This window comes from Portunus trituberculatus, chromosome 17 (assembly GCF_017591435.1).
Source record: "Portunus trituberculatus isolate SZX2019 chromosome 17, ASM1759143v1, whole genome shotgun sequence".
Classification (NCBI taxonomy): domain Eukaryota; kingdom Metazoa; phylum Arthropoda; class Malacostraca; order Decapoda; family Portunidae; genus Portunus; species Portunus trituberculatus.
In genome coordinates, this window is record NC_059271.1 from 18,940,795 (window position 1) to 18,959,699 (window position 18,905).

The 18,905-nt window shown below is 41.7% G+C and overlaps 1 long non-coding RNA gene across 1 annotated transcript in view; it reads right to left on the reverse strand.

The window, feature by feature from the left end:
• Positions 1 to 1,636: 1,636 nt before the first annotated feature.
• Positions 1,637 to 18,905, reverse strand: part of LOC123505027 — a 20,820-nt gene continuing 3,551 nt past the window's right edge. The window contains exons 2-3 of the long non-coding RNA XR_006675021.1: positions 10,267 to 10,271; positions 1,637 to 1,751 (exon numbers count right to left, since the gene is read on the reverse strand). This is a non-coding gene — a long non-coding RNA (uncharacterized LOC123505027). The remainder of the gene's footprint in view (positions 1,752 to 10,266; positions 10,272 to 18,905) is intronic.

An 18,905-nucleotide genomic window follows, 5' to 3' on the forward strand; every position in this document is an offset into this window, starting at 1 on the left:
TTTAAGAGAGAGTGAGTGAGTGAGTGAGTGTGTGTGACTGTGTGAGTGAGTGAGTGTGTGTGTGTGTGTGTGTGTGTGTGTGTGTGTGTGTGTGTGTGTGTGTGTGTGTGTGTGTGTGTGTTTATACTAGCATCAGTTGTTCACTTAGCTTAAGTTAATTTGAAGACTGACACGTGTGAAAGAATCTAATCTTTTCAGACATTCATTTCTTTTTCTTAGTTGTGTATCTTCCACAGAAAGAGAACAACTCCCTATTCTCTCCCTTCCCTGAGTGTCCCTGCTGTGAGAGTTAGCAAAGAAAGGCCGTAATAATAGTAAAGGATTTAAACATGTTCTAAGTAGTTTGTATATCATATTTGTCTGTCCGTGGTTGACTTTTTTTTACTGATGCTGGTCACGTGATGCTTTACCGGATTGATTGCATTATGGATGCCTAGCAAGAAGAGGAGTTAGAAGTACAGCAACCTTTCGCTTTCACCATTTTACCTTTGCCTTCAGTCTAAAATGTTCTAATTTGAGAATATCTTTGTAGAATCTAATAGGTAGACTTTTCAGCAGGAACGCAATAACTAAGGTAGCTACGAGCAGCATCTTTAATGGGCCAAACGTTTCGACATTTCATCTTATGTCATCATCAGTGGTCTAAAATAAAATAAAACAATAAAACAAATATAAGTATAAAAGAATAAAGTAAAATACAAAGAGAATTACAATGGTAAAAATTCACACTATCATAAGTGGGTATGCTGACAGAGTATTGTTGAGGGATGGCTTTACTTGGGAAATATATAGGGATTCCAGTATTCTTAAACTGTGTCTATTACAGGTGGCGAGGATACGGAAATGACTGAGATTGGGTTGAACCTTACATGAGAGGCAGTGGTCCCGTATCGCGGAAAATGGGGCGTTGTGTAGCGGGCGCCCTGTTCTGGCAGACTGGCCTAAATGCTCGCTGGCTCGGTTTATAAGTGAGCGCAAGGTGCTACCCACATACTCAGCCTGGCAGCTGGGACAAGTGAAACAATAAACAGCCGACGAGCGTAAGGCAGTTGGCAGAGTGTCCTTAAAGAGGAAAAAACTACCTATACATAGACTATTTGTAGACACAATACGAAAATGTTTATCAGGATAATATTTTGTAAGTTTTTCATATAGACCCCTTTCTAATTTCTTGGAAACCTCACCTAAAAATGGAATACGTAAATAGATTGTTTCTTTGGCAACAGTGGTAATTGGATGTTTAAGAAGGTATTTACTTTGGAGAAAGTTATTCAGAGTTTTCTCAAACAGGTTGGTGGTGAAGCCATTGTTATAGAAAAATCCTTTAGGAAAGTAACTTCATTATGGAAATTTAGGTAAGAAGAAGACAGAGCAAAGGCACGGTGTAAGAGGGTACGGACTGAATTGATTTTGAACCGGAAACTGCAAAAGCTGAAAAAACTAATACCGAGGCCAGAAAATGTAGGTTTACGATAAATAGAGGTGGAAAGTCTACCATTGATTTTTGTGATGTTTAGGTCAAGGAAGGGGATTTGTGAGTCTATTTCAGATTCCATAGTGAACTTGATATTGTCATGTTGTGAATTTTTACCATTGTAATTCTCTTTGTATTTTACTTTATTCTTTTATACTTATATTTGTTTTATTGTTTTATTTTATTTTAGACCACTGATGATGACATAAGATGAAATGTCGAAACGTTTGGCCCATTAAAGATGCTGCTCGTAGCTACCTTAGTTATTGCTTTCCTGCTGAAAATACGATTTCCCAGAAATCAACCTGTTTCGGATAGGTAGACTTTTGATTAACTTTTTTCACTGCGATATGCAACAATTCATAACACTAAAAGAAAAAAGAGGCAGTGCAAGAAAAGATAGAGAGGTTACCAATTAAGTAAAGATGTGCCAGGTAGCAGTGAAAGGGTTAACAGATCAGAAGACTGGAAACCGAGAGGAGAAAAAATCAAAAGACCAAAGGTTGTTTGACCTGTGGCCACGACTGTACAAATGATGTTCAATATTTGTTGCTTTGCCTCCACTTCTTTTAGATCCTTATTACCTAGTAGTGTTACGTTAATGAGTGAATATATATATATATATATATATATATATATATATATATATATATATATATATATATATATATATATATATATATATATATATATATATATATATACATTTTTACACGTGATATGTCTTAGTCTCCATAGTTACTTATACAGTAGGAGATTTTAAGTTCGTCATATATTATTTTCTACACGTTGTACTCAAAGTTTCCTGCTTGTATTATGAAACCTCGTGAAATCATCCTTATATTTAGAATTGATCCAATGTGTTTTCCTTGACGTGGCTGCAGCAGCTCACGTCTTTGATATAACATTCAACAAACAGTTCTCTCTAGTGTGTGTTTGATGTTACTCACATGTTTATTCAGAAGGGACTGAGTTATGACTCCACGTTTGGCTTCCTAGATCCTCACAAGTTAAAACAAAGCGACACTTTTTAAAACCTCATAAAGTCATTAATATGTTGGCCATATGGAAGCTGAGAAATTACTCAAAACCCGAAAAGAAGGAGCCCATTTGTCGTCGTATTTGGGTTCAGCGGTTTTATTACTTATGAGACATTCCATTCTTAGAACTATCTTTCTTTGTGTGTGTGTGTGTGTGTGTGTGTGTGTGTGTGTGTGTGTGTGTGTGTGTGTGTGTGTGTGTGTGTGTGTGTGTGTGTGTGTGTGTTTGAAGATGTTATTGTTTTTCATTTAATTTAAATTTTCCAAAAGGATGTAGTTTTGTTTTATAACTTCCGTTTTTTGACAATGAACAACTATCACTACTACGTGTGTGTGTGTGTGTGTGTGTGTGTGTGTGTGTGTGTGTGTGTGTGTGTGTGTGTGTGTGTGTGTGTGTGTGTGTGTGTGTCTCTCTCTCTTACCTGTCCCAACTCCACCCATCATCCCCATCCCTCCCATTAAAGGCAGAAGTGAGTAATGATAATGACAGTCATCCGCGTGACATATGAAGGAACTTTTCTCTACAATGAATACCTGAAAGGGTAGCGAGTCGCCTCTTGACCTGCCGGGCACATATTGTAGATATCTGGCCAGTATTCTGAAACGCTTTACTTTCTCACCACACTACATATCTCCAAAGGCTACCAAGGTGATTAGGTGCATTCTCAAGATGTTTCTTCTTTTAATAATGTCAAAATCCTATCACTCTGACACTAGGCTGGTGAAAACATCCTTCAAAATCCGGTATAGCTTCTGGAGCATTTTTAAACTTAGTCAGGGAGCGTGGCGGGGAGCGTCTCAGAATGTTGTCTTGGTGTTGAGGTGCCTGCTGACCGCCACAAATAGGACTGGGAACTGTATTCTGAAATACTTTTGCGCTTAACTCCAACAGCTTCCAACTGGCTTTAGAGAAAGTTCAATGGTTTCTCGAGGATGTCAATGTGTTTTCTTGACATTTTAAGAGGTTTACCAAGGATCGACAATGAGTCAATCGGCAGTAGAGGGAAGCACCTATGAGAACCCGAGTAATCAGCTTTGAGGTCTTTGAAAATAGTAGTAGGGACTTCTCAGGAACTCCCTACCTGTCTCTGTATTTTCAACTTTCTAAGACTTTCTATGACTTCATTTAACCTCTTCAGTACCATGCCGCGTTCTCATATTTTGGTTACTTCTTAATGATTTTGTACAGCTTCAGAACTTATGTTGGGATTAAAATGTAAAGACTATGGCCGTTAATCTTCTGACTTTCACAGACCCTTCCTAATGCAAATAAATTCGTGTAATCGTTCCCCAAAATCATGGTAAAAATGCGTCTCAGTATTGAAGGGATTAAAAGGGAGGTTTCAAGACATTTATCCTTTTTTTTTTGGGGGGGTGGGCTTACTCTCTCTAACCTGCAAGGGGACTGGCAACTAAATGGGCCTATTCTTTTTTGTTTAGTTTTATATTACTTTTAGACACCTTTCTTCTTTTACATAAAAAGGTAATGCGAACCTTAGTCACACGTACGTTGAGTTACCTAAAGGCAGATCAGCTCCACCCGCTCATTGATCCCAGTAAAACCTCTATGACGCACGCCGGCATCTGCTTTGTTCATGGAGACGTGTGTGCTTAAGTCCAAAGCGGTCAGGGCCGAACACTCCTACAGAGTTTTTATTTGGGTGCAGAATTTTGCGCATAATGCACTGAAGCAACTCTCGGTCCCGCTGCAAGTTCCTGGTATTTCAGAAAAGTTCTCTTTATTTCTGCACTCTTATGACAGCTTTTCTAAGTGTGTTATGTACGTTTTTGAACTTTTTTTTTACTTGTTCAATCGAATAGATTTATGCCAGAGTGTGTGGTGGGTGTAAGCGAGACCCGCCAGATGACGTACCATTCAGAGAAGAATTTCATTTATCTTTATTCCTTACACAAGGAGTTTCTGTGGGAGAGCAACAGTCGGCAAGAGTCGTTTCATCAAGGATTATTATATAGCAAATGTCACATAAAAAAAAAGACACCGCGGTGGGTTCATGCATTTGATAAACAACTACGATATTTCATTACTATTAAATCCATCGCAATTTCATTAAGGGCTGTAAAAAAATCTTGGTTTACCGACTTTCACTGCCTTTGGTCTTTTATTCACTAATCCTTCAGCTTCCCGCGTTCCGTGTATCACAGAGCCTCCTGGCCTGGGATGCCTGACCGGTGACTTGCATGTGAGTAATTCCCTTATTGAACACTCTGCATACGTCAGCAGAGGCAAGCTGTACCAAGAACATTACAATAGTCCGAGTCGTGACGTTGCAGCGGCGCGTGTAGGCTGTCTATTCAGAACAAGTGAATCCCTGAAACATATGCTGGTGCTTCGACTGTTCCGCATTGCTAACAAGAGATCGCACTCGTGTCTTCGCCCTCATGTCATTCAAGTGTTCACGTTGTGCGTATCATTCCACATGCTTTATATTCTATTGCGTGAGTAATAGACATTTCTTTGGTGCATTTCTTTGGGTGTTTTGTGTCTGGGTGACAAGTGGAGGCAGTGACAAATTACCGCTTTGCTCACGTCACCGGCGCCTAGCAGTGCACCGCCTCGCTCGCCACTACCATTCACGAGGCGCGACACGTAAATAGCCAAGCCCACTCCCTCCCTTCCAGACACCCCAGACCCGCACTACCCCCAAGTAAAGCTTCCCCGTGCTGTATTTGAATCAAAATATGCGATTAAGGAGGCTGAAAGGAAATTATTCAGTCATCTATTCATCATACATTTAGCTCTGGCTTCCAAGGGGTTGAGGTGAGGCGAGGCTGAGACTGAGTACCATTCTCACGCTGCCTGACACTCACTCTTCCCTTGTGGATTCTCCCTCTGATGACATCTGTGCCTTTTCTCCTCTTTTTTCCTCTCTCCTCCTCCTCCTCCTCCTCCTCCTCCTCCTCCTCCTCCTCCTCCTCCTCTACCTCCTCCTCCTCCTCCTCTTCCTCTTCTTCTTCCTCTTCCTCTTCCTCTTCCTTCTCCTCCTCCTCCTCCTCTTCCTCTTCTTCTTCCTCTTCCTCTTCCTCTTCCTCTTCCTTCTCCTCCTCCTCCTCCTCCTCGTCCTCCTCCTCCTCCTCGTCCTCCTCCTCCTCCTCCTCCTCTGATAGCTCTACCATTACCCTTCTTCGTATCATCCTCCTTTCCTTCTCTGCACATTCCTCCTTATAGTTCATCTGTTCCTCCTCTCCCTTGCTCTCCCTTCCCTCCCTAAGCCCAGGGACACACGATACAGTGACCCACCTCCAGTCAGAACACTAATTGGGTCGCTTCTTTATCTCCTGACTTATGGAGGCGAAGTGACTTGCTCCTCCACGACCCTCCATTGCTGCCAACAGGCCTCCGCTCCCGCCCTCCAGCGCCATGTCATGTGGCTCTTCTTCTCTGCGTCTGCTGATCTCCTTCCTTCCTTCCATATAGGCGTATCGTTTCTGCGATGATTCCTAGTTTTTATTATGTTATTAGTATGGAATTCCTTAAGTGCAATATCGTTACTACATGTAATTCTTAACCCTTCCATTATCTTACCATACCGGCCCCTCTTCCCGGCATGTTCTGACCAGCCCTCCTTCACTTCATAATATAATTTTGTCCCTCGAAGATAGGTTCTTACATGCCCATAGTCTTGTGTTCCTTAATTATACTATCGTTACCAAATATGATTTCGAACCCTTTCCCCGCCGTACACTGTCCTACGCTGCACATTTCGACCCTTCCAGTTCGCACTACATTAGTTTGGTGTGCCGTGCCATGCCGTGCTCTCAGTGACTCACAGCCGGCGTCACAATATTTGGCTGAGCGTTATTAATGATTCAAACGGTGATCTGGACTTTCTGCCTGGATCCCTCCCTGCTCCCCACCCCATCACTCTTTCTCTCTACACCCTCCTTTTCCTTCTCTCCCTTCACCTGCATATCCTTCCTTCACACATATCCTAAAGAGATACGAGGCCTTAGTGACAGAAGCCCATCCCTCAGAGGTCGCCTTGAACACATCACCTCACCATTCTGCCTCAGTAACGTCTGACTTAGCTTGAAGGGAATTAACATACTTGGAGGAATGTTGTAGCGAGCGTGGAGTTTGAACACTTGTGAGGCAATGATATTTTGTACTAGAGTGTTCTGAGTGTGTTTTTTTTATGGAGTGTATATGTAAAGGAACCTAACAAAGAGCTATGAAAATGTACCATAGGAAAGTAAGAAAAAATGAATTACTGGTAAAAAAATAAATTAAAAGAGAGTTACCTAACGAGGAAAACACATTAAGATTGCGTTCCATGTTTAAAGAGTAAAATAGTAATAATAATCATAATTTTTGACTGCCTGTGTGACTTTCTCTCTGGACGTTCGTACAGATATAAAGTGACAAAAAAAAGTTTCTCCTTTATATTTTTCCTTAACCGCTACAGTACTGGGTCACATTTTTACCTTCAGATTATGATTAGACCATTTTAACGATATTAGAAAGGGTTTATACAGGTCAGAAGATAAAGAGCCAGAGTCTTCACTATACTAATATCCCACATAAGTTTCTGAAGCTGTATAAAATCACCACAGAATAAGTAGAATGAATATGGAAATGTGTCATGGTACTTAAACGTATGTAGAAAAAAATCAACATCCTAAACTTATCAGAAAGAAGGATTTGATGAATGTATGTGAAGGGCCTGTATTCTGATTTATTATTTCTTTTATCTCATAAGATAAAGTTTCAGAATATCTAGAAATGATTAATCGAATTTTCATAGATATTTTTCCTATTGTTGATGCATAATTTGTGTTAGATTACGTATGGCTAAAATTTCACAACCACCCTTCAAGATCTATACAAATTATATGCCGTTAAAAGTAGTCAAGATGTCGGGACGTTTGAGAATACGAGCACGGTCAAATGAAAAGCCAAGTCGCATGTCATAAATCAAGAAGACATTCCTTACATACTTTCCTCCTCTTGACCTGCAGGATGACTTGTTGCACGGTGGGTACCTGACGCAATGAAGGAAATATTATGACGCACATTGTACCTCGTGACACCCTCCCTGCTTCGTAATGCGCTTAACTAACTTATATAGTGATGGTAGACTCATGCTCATATAACGCTACTCACTCATTGCGCAGTATGTTGCCAGTGTGTTGATCGTTTTTCCCATCTTTATTCCTATCATTTATAAAGTATACCATTTGACTAGATAGATTTGTGGAATGTGAATTATAAGCGGAGATGAGAATATATAGTTTGTACAAGGACTCTGCTACGACTGTCTTATGTTTGTTTGTGTCTTTAGCTTCGTTTGTTTAAAGTATTATCTATGCTCTCCTCTGATCTGTTAAGGAGATTTTCTCTTGATTATACAAAGGTCTGAATGATGAATAAAAATTCAAAAGCATATTTGACACGGACTGTCACATGAAGGATTGACGGCTTCTTGCATCTTTCTTTGTTTTATATCATGTTCTTAGTGGTCAATTTCCGTTATTAGATAGCCGGCAGATCAGTGGACGTTAGTTTAAAAGAAAATGAAAACCTGTAGAAGTCTTATTAAGATTGTTAGTAGACTTATAGTAGCAACAGAGTATCACTGGCCTACTTCTCTTCCTTTTCTCCCCCTCCTTTCCGTTCCCTTCCCCTCCACCCCTTGCTGCGCCGCGTCACATACACTACACATCCCCTCTCTCCCCCACACAGTCTCACTCGCTCCGTTTTCTCTCACGCTGTAATATCCTCTAACCACTCTGCCTCACTTCACTCTCGCCAGCACCTCCTCTGTCCTAAGTAAAGCTTGTCGTGTTGGCTATCTGAGGTGATCCATTTAGTAGGAGGTAGTGTTCAAATAACATCATAAAAATAGGGAAAACATAAATTAAATAAGAAAAATCGATCTAAATAGGCAAATTAGATATAAAAGGACAGTTTCGGCATTATAAGACATTTAGAATTACGTATTACTGCTTATAAAAGGAAAAGTACAAAACAGTTTTCCTCAAAGATAACTTGAATAATAGACGTAACTTAAAAGATATGCGTATACTGGAAATAGCAAATTTATGCATTAGATAAAAAAAACTATTTGAAAATTGTCCTAATAATATAGAAATAGTATCCTTTAGCTTATAGGAGAGAGAGAGAGAGAGAGAGAGAGAGAGAGAGAGAGAGAGAGAGAGAGAGAGAGAGAGAGAGAGAGAGAGAGAGAGAGAGAGAGAGAGAGAGAGAGAGAGAGAGAGAGAGAGAGAGAGAGAGAGAGAGAGAGAGAGAGAGAGAGAGAGAGAGAGAGAGAGAGAGAGAGAGAGAGAGAGAGAGAGAGAGAGAGAGAGAGAGAGAGAGAGAGAGAGAGAGAGAGAGAGAGAGAGAATAAATGCAGGACAGAGAAAGAGAAAGAGAGAATAAGGACGAGGGGGGAGGGGGCATCCTGCTGACTGCCGGCACTCCATCATACACACTCACACTAAGCCTGGAGGTTTCCCAGACCATTGCACGATCACACCATAATGCAACTGTGGCCAAGACGCAGCACCACCACCACCTGCGCGCCCTACACCACCTCCACACTCGTAACACTGTCCAATTACCCTAAACACTCGCTAAAGTTCACTCTATAAGACACACTAATACCTTTACATCACTAGTTGAGGCTCCACAGGGATTAAGAAAGAGTAAGAACGAGAAGGTAGGTAGAGAGAAGCACATTGAAGGTTCGCTTAACGCTGGTAACTCTGCATCATTATTCAAGTCTCATTGGTTGCATTCTGGTCGGTCCTCGAGGGCGCGCAGGGCGGTGCTTCGGGCCATCACTCACCCTCCGTAATGGTTGTTAGCTGCCGGCCTGGAGGGTGACGCGGTGCCCTACTCCTCCTCCCCCTCCTGTTCCTCCATCTCCTTCCGCATGCAGATCCCGTCATACTCGTGTCTCCGCGGCGCCTTGCAAGCTCATGATGCCTTGTCACGGCCGCGTCCAGCCTGAGAGGTGCTCCGTAAGCAGCATCACGGCCTGGGTTGCGAGGATGAGATGCAGGGAAGTCAAAGGGAGCCGCTCTTGTTGGCAACGAGGCCTCTCTAAAATTGAAACCTTAATCATTAGTAGTGTGACTGTCAGTGTTGCCGCCAGATGCTTCGTGCTATATTGCCCCATCATACTTACACAACGCCTACATGAGACGGGTGAAGGTTAAAGCTAGTTTGTATAGTGAAAATAATTTCCTTTCCATCATCCCTTGGTCTAGAGATCGTATTCTCAGTGTGGGCCGCTGGATAAACACCAAGGAAACAAACTAACTAGTGGCCGCGTGTGCAATTGAGCAGAGGGGCGGCTCAAGTTTCCCGGGCAATGGGGGGACACCAATGCAGGTGCCTATAAATCAGCTCAACCTGGCATTCAGCCGCGACCTTTTCATGCGACTCCATACATGTGTCCTAATTGTTCGCTGAGGTAGTTTTGTGGCAAGATGGACGGCCGGGATGGTCTCCTCCCGCCCTGTGACAGGCAGCGGCGGCCCAATGCACCTCTGGAAGCCACCCTGAAGCACCGCGACGGAAGCCTGACGTATAGGACACCTGAACGCCACTCAGGGCTTTCCATTATGACTCTAACACCTGGGACGCGTGCAGAGCTGTTCAGGATAAAGAAAATTCCTTTAAGTTTGTAGTGATTTAATGTGAAATATTTCTTGACGTTAAGATATTCTCGGAACTCTTCTCTCTTATAGTGGTGCAGCTGACTACCTTACAGCGATCCTCTGCACCTTATCTCGTTTTCTGCCTCGCTTCCCTTTCCATATCCACTTACTTTTCATCATATCCTTTGCATAATCTTGGCTAATATACCACCTCGTTCTCTCTCCCTTTTCCTTTTCGTCCTCGTCGCTCAGTACAAGACCCCACCACCCAATCCACCTGCACACACTTACCCTTCCCCCAAGCCTTCACCTCAATCAGGTTTTTGCATGCCATCACACGGGCTTCATGTTTCGCCGGAATATGATTAAAAGCCAACACGCCACATGCACCAATTACTTTTTTTATATGGTCTGGCGCGAGTTTCAGTCCATCATTCACCTCGACGCACGGCTGAGGTTTCCCAGCGGTTTATTCGGTGGTTTCTCGGTTTATTCAGTTCCCCTGAGCGTTTCTGAGGGGTGCCTCTGCTTAAATGGCGTGGAAGATATATCAGGTAGCTAGTGGGTGCGTCGAGGCGGTAGTGTGAATGCGATGTTTTCCTGGCTATCTTGTTCCTCGTGGGGTGATTACGTGTAACAATCTCACGCTGTGCTGGTGACTTGTAAGAGTAGCTGGCTGGCTAACTGGCTGGCTGGCTGGCTGGCTGAGTGGCTGGTTGCATGGTTGGCTGACTGGCTGATTGGCTGGCGGGCGGGTTGGTGGTATCGTTACTCGCCTTGCAACCCAGCTGATACAATCTACACTCAAAGCTTTAGTCTCATCGATCCAGCCTTGGTCGATGCGATTAGTGACGGGATGCTGTAAGAGATGGAGCAGAGGAAAGGCCTGCGCTAATCATTTTTATTACTCTCTCCATCACCTGCGCCGCCACTTTACTGAGACTGATGAGTGTGTTTAGCGCGTCTTTAGTTTTCCTCTTTTCTTTTTTAATACAAGTCTTTCTTACAAGTCTCTCTCTCTCTCTCTCTCTCTCTCTCTCTCTCTCTCTCTCTCTCTCTCTCTCTCTCTCTCTCTCTCTCTCTCTCTCTCTCTCTCTCTCTCTCTCTCTCTCTCTCTCTCTCTCTCTCTCTCTCTCTCTCTCTCTCTCTCTCGTCTGCCACACTGATCAACATTCATAACGTGGTCTTCTTAAAATGCAGTCAATGCGAGAACGATTAACATGAGGAGAAAAAGAAGGGGGAGCTGAAAAAAAGAGAGGAGGGGAGCGACTAACAGAGAGAGAGAGAGAGAGAGAGAGAGAGAGAGAGAGAGAGAGAGAGTAAAGTCACGATTCCCCATATTACGAAACGCTTCGCTATTTCACCATGACCATTTTCAAAAGACCACAGAGATGATTGACGGGGTTTCTAACAGCATTTCTCGTGTTGATGATATAAACTTTATAAAAATCCTGTTAATCTGCCAGTAGAACCGTATACAGACGCTTAAATATCTTTCCAACTTCAACTAGAGCGTTTTAATTGTGGTGGAGGAGCAGTGTAGATGTGTTTTTTACGTACACTACTGCATTTGAGAACCTGCTCCAGAGATGGCGCTGGCTGGCCTCGTCGTGTCGCGGAGCAGCGCCGAGGCACGACTAAAGGCGGACAACCGGAGCATTGTTGCAATTATTTATGACACCAGCAGGGGCGTCCATTTAGAAGCTTTTTTTCTGCCGTTTCTTTAGCGGGCGGAGAGCGGGAGGGAGTGATGGATGGCATGTTAATACGCTTATGATGATGATGCTACTACGTCCTCGCCCCTTCCTAGACCATCCTAGCCCCCTCTTTCCTGCTCAACACCTACACCTTCTCCTCATCGCCTTTGACTAATATCACAAGTGTTATCAATATTTTCTTCTTGTCTCTGCCACACACACACACACACACACACACACACACACACACACACACACACACACACACACACACACACACACACACACACACACACACACACACACACACACACACACACACACACACACACACACACACACACACACACACACACACACACACACACACACACACACACACACACACACACACACACACACTCACTCACACTCACACACTCACTCACTCACACTCTCTCTCTCTCTCTCTCTCACTCCTCTCTCTCTCTCTCACTCACTCTCTCTCTCTCACTCACTCTCACTCACTCACTCTCTCTCACTCACTCACTCACTCTCACTCTCACTCTCTCACTCTCTCTCTCTCTCTCTCTCTCTCTCTCTCTCTCTCTCTCTCTCTCTCTCTCTCTCTCTCTCTCTCTCTCTCTCTCTCTCTCTCTCTCTCTCTCTCTCTCTCTCTCTCTCTCTCTCTCTCAACTTCACCTAATACTATCGTTGGTTCATTAAACACCCACTATTAACATTATCTTCACCTTGCTCACTATTATTGCCCATCACCACTACCTCAGAAAAAACTTATTTGCCATTTATCGTTTGGCAATAGTTAATCCATAGTACAATCTTAGGTCCCTTGCCTCCCTTGACCTGGATCTGTATCACTTCATTTCCAGGAAGACGTTTCTCTGGCTTTCTACGAATTTAGTTTTAGAATGGTATAAAGAAAAGGAGAAAATAACGATTAAGGCTCTGTAAAAAACTCGTCGGTTCATTTTGCGATCATAAAGTTGCTTAGTAGTTAATGGTTCAGGTGTTTTCTACTTTATGTTTGAAGCTTCGTTAAGAATAAAGGAAAAAATATCTGTAACAGTGTCTGGTTTTTGGAAAAATGTACGTAGTTATTTACCTTATTTATTCTATCTTATTAATTTATATATATATATATATATATATATATATATATATATATATATATATATATATATATATACATACATACATATTATTTATTTGTTGGTGCACTTTTTTTTTTTTTTTTTTTTTTAGTGTTGCCTAAAGTATAAGGATAGGCTATGCGTGTTCATGTTCTGTGAGTAAGAATTAAGACCACTCTAGAGATGTATCGGATGTTGAATTTCAGACATCCGCGGATGCGGATGTATATGCGATGTCATTTTGCGGATGCAAATGCGGATGCGGATGTCAGTCTCTACTAAAATGCGGATGCAAATGCGGATGCGGATATCAAAATATGACATCCTCGCGGATGCGGATGCGGATGCGGATGTTTTTTACGTCAAACGTCTCTCTCTCTCTCTCTCTCTCTCTCTCTCTCTCTCTCTCTCTCTCTCTCTCCAGCAGTAAGGCATCGGGGTGAGAGTGACAAGCAAGGGTGATAAGCCTCCCTCTATCTCCCTTCATCCTCCTCCACACACACACACACACACACACACACACAGTGACTCACTCATCTGTGTTACTAAGTATCTAACATTCCACCATTCACAGTTTGCAGTTTATTTACTATGTTTGTACTTCATAGTCACTAAGTAAAATTCGCCCCCTCCTCCTGACCTTCCCCTAAATTCTAGACACATTACGTTGTGTAAGTTTGAAAGGAAATGAATCCGTGATATTATTTGCTTTAGTTTTACTAGATAATTAATTCATTAGACGCACATCACTAAATTTACTACACATTTCTAACCTCTGTCTGAACTCTAAGTCTGTAAGCAGCAGGCAGTACTCTGCTGGTCTGTATCTGTAACTGCGTGTCTATACTCTATATTACGAGTATATTACTCTATAATATATAGGTTGTGCAATACACACATCCGCATCCACACATCCTCTGTTGAATGCGGATGCGGATGCGGATGCGGATGTATATTACATCACAAATGCGGATGCGGATGCGGATGCGGATGTTCAGTTTATCACAACTGCGGATGCGGATGCGGATGCGGATGTGAAAGAATATGCGGATGTTCCGCGGATGCGAATGCGGATGCGGATATCCGATACATCTCTAGACCACTCCTTCCATTAACTTTAATTCAAGGCGCGTACTTGTATACATGTAAGACTCACAAACGCCCTACAACTTTATTCTTCGCGTGAAGGTGCAACCATCACCATATTTTCTTTTTAATTATTGTTCATATAAGAGAATCAAACAACAAAGGAATCACAATATGGAGCCGTTCTCAAGCTAGACATTATCAGTGTCTTGTATATTAAATTCCATATGTCGAGAGAGCGGGATCAGTTTGAATGAAGGACGTGAAATAAAACAACAATTAAACCACAAAATTAAAGTGCCAGACTGTAAAGTTAGAAATTAACACTGTCCTGTGTGACTCATCTTACCCTCTCTCTTGAAATAGTATCCGTGTGTAGTAATCAACTGACATACATACAGACAGACAGAAAGAGAAAAGAGAAAAAACGAAGAAAAGGAGACAAAAAGACGAGAAAATGAAAAAAAAAAAGCAAGAAGAAAAAAGGAGAAGGAAGGGGAGAGACGGAATAGATGAAGGCGTCATCTGGCACGGGGACAACAGTTGCTAGTGTGATGTATCGTTGCAAACCCCCCCCCCCCTTCAAAAAAAAAAACATTAAAAAAAACACCCGGTAAAAAATCACAACATCCTGCAACAATCCCACCCTTTACCTGTTGCACCTTGACTAATGAACCGGAACGGGGGAAGAGAGAACAGGAGAGAGGGAGAGAAAGAAAGAGAGTGGGAGAGGGAGAGTAAAAAAAAAAGAAGAAAGGGAAAAGTCTATAAAAAGGGCAAGGTATAGCAACATTTTTTTCCCTTTTCCACCTAATTTCCCTCGGTGAGTAAGTGCACTGAAGCAAGTGAAGCGCTAATGAATATCCGATTACGTGTATTAGAAAGAGGAGGAGGAGGAGGAGGAGGAGGAGGAGGAGGAGGAGGAGGAGGTAGAAAAGAAGGTGTCGTGGCCTCCTTTGTATACAAGTTTCCTTCCTGTTAATGCGACTAGGTGTGTGTGTGTGTGTGTGTGTGTGTGTGTGTGTGTGTGTGTGTGTGTGTGTGTGTCTTGTACCTCTCTGGTTATCTGTTTTATTTATCTGTTTACTTGTATGGTTTCTTTGTAAGTAGGCATATGTAATAGTATTAATAGTAGTAGTATTAATAGTAGTAGTAGTAGTAGTAGTAGTAGTAGTACCAGTAGTAGTAGAAGTCTTACTCTATAATATTGTACGTGAGAGTATTAGAGAGAGAGAGAGAGAGAGAGAGAGAGAGAGAGAGCGAGCTTGCTCTCCTCCCCTTCCCCCCTCACCCCTGGTATTCATTGCCAAGGTGTTGCAGGGACAGAAAGAGGCGGGGCGAATCTGCCGAAGGTTAGGGAGAAAAGAGGAAGAGGAAAAAAAATGAGAGGGACAAAAAGAGAATTGAGATACAACCATTCATCTGGATAAGTCACCACTGAGACTCCCCTGCCTCTCCTCTTCCTATCCCCTTTCCTTCTCTCCTTCTCCATTTCTTTCTTCTGTCTTTTTCTTTTTCCTTTCGTCCATTTCTTTCCCTTCCTACTCGTTTCTCATTCCTATCCTTTATTCTTCCTTCCCGTCACCGCTTTTCCTACTTTGTCTACGTTCGTCACATCCTTTCTTCCTTTCTCATCTTCTATTCCATCCTTCTCTCTTCATCTATATTTCTATTGCTTCATCTCCTCTTCTCATCACTCGTGTCTTCCTTCTTGCTGTACTCTTTAATTCCACTTCTTCCTTTCTCCTGTTTCATTTTATCTTATTTTCCTTAGCTCCTCCCTCTTCCTCCATTTTCCTTGACACTTCCCTTTCCTTTCCTTCCTTTTTTTCCTCCTTTCATCATTTTCTCTTTGTCGTTTTTCCACATCTCCATTTTTGTTCGTCTTTTTCTTTCTCTCTCTCTCTCTCTCTCTCTCTCTCTCTCTCTTTTATCCACTTCCTCTTTCTCTTTATTTTGTGTTCTTCTTTTCTTTCTTCAACACGACTCTTTATCTATCTATCTATGTATCAATCAAATAATCATAATTTCTTACTTTCTTCCTTACCTTGGAGGAGGCAGTAGACTCTACCTGCTGAAACTATAATTACACCCAGTGAGGTATAATCGCAATGGTTCAGAAGATGCTGTGAACTTATCATTAAGCCAGTTGTGACTTAATACAAAGGGGTAGTCACAGCTTGCCTTCTAAAGACAACTCTCTTCCTTCTTACAAAACTACATGCATCTAACTATACATACATTTTTTACGCAAAGTTTTAAATAGAGAAAATAAATCAAAATTACTTCTATATTATCTATGGAATACCCTTCTAAGTAGCATTTTTCTATTGAACTCGTTTGGGGACCGGCACCTCAGTGGGCCTTTTTTCTAATCACAATTTTGGTTGCCCATGGCCGTCTTCCCTCCTACATATTTTTTTTTTCCTCCCTATCACTCCATTTCCGTTGTTAAGCTTTCCATATGTTCCTGTATTATTTTTCCTTTCTTCTTCACTTCCTTTTTCCTATGTGTTCGTATTTTCTTTCTCTTTCTTTTCTCTTCTCATCGTTTTCTTTTCCATCTCTCGTCTTGTCTTCTGTTTTCTTTATTCGTCTTCCTTGTTTGTGAGTTCTTCCTTCTCTCTTTTCTTCTTTCTTCCACTTCTTGAATATCTTTTATCATATTTGTTTTGCGTTTTTCCTCCTTTGTATTCTTTCCTAACTTTTGGTTCATTTCTGTCAGCTTCCAATTACTTGTTCTCCTTCATTCATTGGGTTTATCTTCTTTTATTTTTTACTCTTCTTTCATCTTCTTTCTCTTAGTTTGTTTTTCCCCGTTTTACCTTCACTTTCTATTATCCTTTATGCACATTCATCTCTCTATCCTCTCCCTTCTCTTACCTTTCTTTCACCTTCTCCCATCTAGTATTAGATTTTCTCTCATGTTTCCCTCTTTTATCCTTCTCTTACACTCTTATATCCTTTACACGTCACCGTCCTCTCAATCAGAACGTAAAGAAATAAGGGAAGTTGCAAAAAGCTATCAGGTGTAGAGGTTTTAGTCACTATATGAAACATACCTATACCTATTTCCACCTCTCGTCTCCATCCATAAATTTGTCTAATCTTCTTTCAAAGCTCCCCAAAACACTAACAACTTAATTACTGAGTACGTCCCATTCTTGTAGGTCTTCCTTTAAGGGAGTAGAGGAAGTGACGGGCTTGTGTTTCTAACGATCGTGAACAGATTATAATTCAACTAGCTAAGTTATTAATAGATATCAAAAACAACAATGGCCTTATCCTTGTGGCATCATTTGACCCCAGTTGGATTTAAAGTCGTTTATTACAACTCTCTATCGCCTATTGCCTAACTACGACCTTATCCAGTCTGCTACCTTTTCCTCTATCCAGTGCTGCCTAACCTTTCCCAAGAGCTTCTGATGGAGTACCTTGTCAAACGCTTTACTCAAATCCAGGTGTAAGGCTCTTTGTAAATTTCCTTCACTTTTCGTCTCTTACACTCAATCCCCTCTTATTTCCTCTCTCTTGTCCTTTCCTTAACTTCCCACATCCTTTACACACTTTCACTTCCCTATCCTATCCCTCCTCTTTCCCTCTTCATCTCTCCTTTACTACACCAATCCACTTTTTGCTTTTCTCTTAGCCTTCCTTCGTCTTCTTTACTGCGTCTTTCACCTTATCATCTTTTTCTGTCTGTTATCCATCTTTCCTCCCTCCTTTTTCTAGCTGAACAAATAGTTGAAAAAGACGGGAAATAAAATATAAAGAAAGAAATTAATCCAATAAATGGAAAGGAAAGAAAAGCAGTGTGGGAAAAATACTTATATAATATTCTTTCTCTATTCCGTAATGTCAAGTGCATATGCAGGGACAAACAGAAGCACATCATGAGAAAGGGAAAAAAAAAATAGTAAGCATATGACGTAACCAAAGTCGCTCACACTTAAATGGCTAAAGCGTAATAGGAAAGGAAGAGAAAAAACAATTACTTGCGAAAAATAGATGCTAAGTTTCTCCTTCCTTTAATGTCGATAATACCCGTACACGTATGATGAATGCAGTCTCTCATTTGAACCACTAGTAGAGTGTAAGAGGAAAGAAAGATATGTGAAAAATGCATAAAAAAAAATTCACCCCTCTCCTTACCGATTTTTTATTCTTTCTTTTTTTCTGAATGCTTCACTCCAAGTCACTCGCCTTCTTTACATTATTTTTTTCTTAGTGATTTCACCCCAAGTCACTCTCCTTTCAGCCGTCAAGGTGCAGGAGGAAGGAAAAGTGACGAATAAAAACATGCTCATGGGTTCCCTGTAATGCTACAAACTATTGGTGTGTCACGTTAGAGAGCCCCTGGGTTCGCCGGCCGCCTGAGGGAGTGAGTTACAGACGGCCAACGCTGTACTTTGCGTGCCGTATTTCAGTTTAATGAGACATCTGCTTCTTAAATTAACTCAGCTTCCCAACGTAATTGCCAGCCATTCCTCACCTCCATGGCTGGCTCTCTCTCTCTCTCTCTCTCTCTCTCTCTCTCTCTCTCTCTCTCTCTCTCTCTCTCTCTCTCTCTCTCTCTCTCTCTCTCTCTCTCTCTCTCTCTCTCTCTCTCTCTCTCACCTGAGCTCGTCTTGACTCAGATAAACCCACCTGAACTAATCTGAACTCATATGGACTCATTTCGACTCCCCCTGGACCCACCTTGACCCATTTGGATTTATCTGAACTCATTTACTCATTTCAAGTTAGTTAATCGTCCGCCAGAGAAGATTCTAATGACATTAGTATCTTTTCATATTCAGTATTTTTGTTTTGTTTCGTTGTTGTCGTGGACGAGGATAAAGTATGACTCGCT